General features: G+C 39.0%; 1 long non-coding RNA gene across 4 annotated transcripts in view; it reads left to right on the forward strand.

Annotated features, from left to right (window-relative positions):
• The window catches only part of LOC118172000, a 19,265-nt gene that overhangs the window by 8,004 nt on the left and 6,746 nt on the right, over positions 1-4,515 (forward strand). The window lies entirely within an intron of this gene.

Below are 4,515 nucleotides of genomic sequence, written 5' to 3' on the forward strand. Positions count from 1 at the left end.
TTTCAAAAAAAAAAAAAAAAATCTTGAGAAAAGCTTGGAAGATTCTTTGTTCCCTTCAGGAAGTGCTGGGTAGTTCTGCTGACCTTGAAGGTGTTGATTTCAGGGTTTTCCACTTGTAAGTGGATCATTAGGTAAATGACCAAAGAAACAGTGTCAGAAGCTCTCAGACTTGTCAGGAAAGATACTTTACTTCTTCCCATTGGAACCAACTGTGTCCAGTACCATAGAACACACCTCTGATTTTTCTACTTGAAATAATGAGACATTGTCACAAGTCCTCAGCTAGGTAAAGCTGACATTATTCCTTTGGTTTTCATAGACTTATGCTGATTTAGCTGGACAATTGATCCAGGGTCTGAGCTTTATATACTAAGATAAACTTTTTCTGGAGTGTGTATAAGTGTGTATGCATAGGCATAACTTGGCTGATTTGGTATCTCAGAGATTATTACAATATTAGTAGCATTATTTCTTCTTTATTCTGTTCTTAAAAGAAGGAAAAGAAAAAAGAAAAAAAAAAAAAAGAGTATTTCCATAAATAAATTTTTTAGACTGTTCAGCAGATTTACCTCCTCCCCTCCCAGGCACACCCCAACCTCTTCTAATAATACAAATGTTATCACAGTCTAAAAAGTTATTCTTGTCCTTAATGTGTATTTTGTACTCTTGTCAGGGGCCAGAGTGGAAACAAACCAGGGCCAGTGCATGGAACGGTCAAACTGAGCACAAAAAGATTTATTTATTTTTTTTTGTAAGGTACAAACCAGGATTGTTAGAACAAACAGTCACCAACGTACTGTATTATTCATAACTCTTCACAGTTTTCTCCTGGAAACTGACAAATGTGCATTGCCTGAACATATTTTGTTAATTCATTATTTTTTTACCATCAATAGAGCTGAATAATTTCAAAGCATTTTCCTGACAGTAATGAGTGGTGCTTTGTAGCTTCCCTTGTCTGTACATTACTATTGTTTGCTCATTTCATGGATAGGTAAACTGAGGCACAAACAGTGAAAAAACAGGTGGAGTGTGGGCTACAAAAATAGAGGGAGTTATGACAATTTTGAAAGACAATCCCATATTCTAGCAAAACTCTGAAATCCTATATTAATCTGGTTCCTCATATATCTACAGCATGGTATTTTGGGGAAGAATTACTATGTTAAATTAAAACATGGCAAAGTATTTTTGTATTCTTAATGAATCTTTAGATGCAAGAAACCTCTGGACCATTTGTTTGATCTTCATATTTAAACATGATTTTAACAGTCACAGTTCACCCATGGCAGTAAGAGACATCAGTTGCAGAAATCAAACTAATACGGACCAGAGTTGAATTAAACTGTGTTGATGGAGATAACCAGTTGCATATGTTTTTAGTTAGCAGGAGCCAAATCAGATAACCACCATACAGAAACATTGGGCCTGATGGATATTTATTTCTGAGAAAAAACTGGATTGCAGCCTGAGCCGTGGTTTAGATGTCCGTCCCTTTATAGTCAGGAATCAGGAAAATGAAATTCTGGATAAAGCAAAAAGGTGACTGGAGAGGAAGGAAGAGCAAAGTATGTGAAGGGCAAAGACATAAACATTTGTGCTGTTCTCTTCGTGTTACTAGACAAGGACCTTCTATTGATTTCTCCAGGTATGCTTGCACTTCCTTCCTTCAGTGACTAATGATACGCCCTTTGGGTTATGATGACACTGCATTTCACAGGCCTGCAGGTCGAATGCCTGATGTATTCCCTGCCCAGCTCCTACTTTAAGTCATTGTCCGACTCCATGCCAGGCTCTCCTCAACGTGAAGCAAATAAGAAAGGGGGATAATTTATGTCATTCATCCCAGGACAGAGAAAAAAAAATGCAATTCTTCCAACAGGTTCAAACATAGCTGGATCTTGTCCGAGGCTTCGTTTCCAGTCAGCGGCATTGCACCCATTCTGGTGTCTTTAATGTTTTTCTCACAACACTTTCCAGAACTCTGTTTCCTTCTGCAGGAGCCCCAAAGTGCATATGTGTTAGGCACACATTTCTTCGCCCACCTCTGCGTTGGAACACAGATTTGTTTTAACTTTGATTAACAATCCTCCACAAAAATTTAAAGAAAGAAGTGACTGATTCTTCTCTCACTTTCAGTAAATTAGGAATAATTCCCCTCTCCCTCCCACCCCTAGGCCACAGAGTTAACACAAATAATGTAAAACTGGCGAAGGTGACAGAAGAGTTAGGCTAAAAATGAAGAAGCCTACTGCCTTCAACACAGAGAATATGGGGCGCAAATTATAACTCGGCCTATTTAATTGCCAGGCAAAATGTGGGACAAGAACTCTTGGGGGCTCCCAGTCATCAGTGATTTGAAGCATTCGTTATCAGTAGCCTGTAATAGCTGCTCTGGCCAACCTCCCTCTCATGTTCAAAAAGTAAAAGCAGCAGGAGATTTTTGAAAGCGTGAAGAAGTAAGCATCCGACTTTCACTCACTTTCAACAAAAGTTTGTCCTATCACAACCCTGTGTGCTTTTGAACATATCAACCTATATTCCACCAGCAAACTAGCTTTTGCATAATGAACTCTCTGAGCTCCCTCTGTAATCACCTGAAAGACCAGTAACACCATCATTGAGAAATTGAAAATAATGTAACATAACCTTAAACTACTCATCTGAACAACACTGCTTCTACTGCTTAGGGAGAATGATATTTTTGTGAAGCTGGAGATCCCATCATTTAATGTGCAAAATATAGGGTGTCTATCAGGGTGGCTAAATGGCTCATGTTTGCAACAAAATATAGCTGTGAGGCTTTTCTGGAGCTTCTCATAATGTAAATAAGAATTACTGGTCCAGAGACTTACAGCTCTGATGTAAAATTTCCTGTCTCTCAGGAGACCACTGTGACTTAAGAAAACCTTAGAGGGCATAGAAATACATTCCTAAAAGCCTAAAACAACTGATACTGAGAAGCCTAAAACAACTGATACTGAGAAACCTCCAGACTCCTTTCTACAATTTCCTATTCTTAAAGAATTCTGAAAACAATTTAAATCAGACACATTGCCCCTGTCTCACCTTCTTTTGGTGCTAAATCTCCCCACAGAGGAGTTAGCTATTTCTTAGCTTTACTCCAGAGAGCTGCTCTTAGTTCAATGGCAGGATACAAACATTTCTTTCTTGGGCTGCATTGTATTTATACTGCAGTTTTGCCAAGTGTTGATAGGAGAGTCTGATATGTAAAGCTAGAACATGTTTAATCATTGCTCCAGTCACTGGTGAAGGCAGTACACGTGCCCTCTCCTTTTTCCTTTCCCCTGCCTCCCCTAAACACACAGACCAATGCAAAGTTTGGGTGAAAAAGGTGGGAAAGCAAGTACTGTGGTCCCACTCACTAGCCACCACAGTGCTAAGAAATACCAATTTGGCTGGCTGCCACAAAGTTCGATCTCAGAGCAGATTGATTGGCATGGATGGGGAAGGGAAGAGAGCTGGGGAACTTCCCAGGCTGTAGCGTGGACACTGTCCTGGCGATTACAGTCTTCCAGAGCAGGGCACCAGGAATGAGGCTGAAAGTCTCCAGAGACAAGAAAATTTATAAATGGAAAAGAGAATTATATATATATATGTGTAATATATATATATATTATATCTTAGGCATGTGTGTGCTGTACTGGTGTGCAATATGTACTGGTGTGCAAAATGCCATACTGTCTCATTTTGCAATAGCAGGTGAAGCAGCTTTCTGCAACAGCCAGGATGTCAAAGCAGGTTCTGGGGGTTCCTTAAGACCTCTTTGCTTTGAAGCTCAATTTCTAGCTTTATTTCCTGCAACAGAGGGAAAAAGTGATTATTTGTTTTATGTGTCCATCTCTGCATGTGCCTCTGTGCAACAGCTTCCAAACTAGCCAAACTCAACTAAATTTGGCACAAGGGAGAATTTCTTGAAATTTCATGACTTGGTTGCCAGGCTGAGTCAGAGGCTTATTTACCCTAGTAATATGTGATCCCATCAAAATACCCTGCCAGAGGCCAATAAAATGAAGAGACATAAATCTGAAGGCAATTTCTTAATTCTCTTGTTCCTGGAGCTGTTTCTTTCTCAGTTTCATTCATTTTCCTTTTGCTGCCACCATTAGGAGGTGCTGGATGGATGCTTTAAATGTGGCACTCCGGTGAAAAAATACACCATGCCAGCTGATAGAGAAATACATTCACATACAGGGAATTCCTGAGCCGACTGTTAGTTTTAGAAATATTATTCAAGAGCCAAAATTATGTGATCCTTCTTGGAACAAAAAGACCATGAAAATCAGCAAAATTTTCCTCCATTGAGGATCTGGAAATCTGTGCCATCTCTTAATATCCAACAGACTTCTCAAGTATCTGGTGTGATTTTTTTTAAGTGAAACATATGATAGAAATGGAAAGCTTAATCAAGTTTCCTCAGATTACTAATTATTCATTCTTTGTTGTCTTTTTTTTTTTTTTTTTTTTTTTTTTTCCCTTCTCTTCTGTGCTTTG

Source organism: Oxyura jamaicensis, chromosome 10 (genome assembly GCF_011077185.1).
Source record: "Oxyura jamaicensis isolate SHBP4307 breed ruddy duck chromosome 10, BPBGC_Ojam_1.0, whole genome shotgun sequence".
In the NCBI taxonomy this organism is placed as follows: Eukaryota; Metazoa; Chordata; class Aves; order Anseriformes; family Anatidae; genus Oxyura; species Oxyura jamaicensis.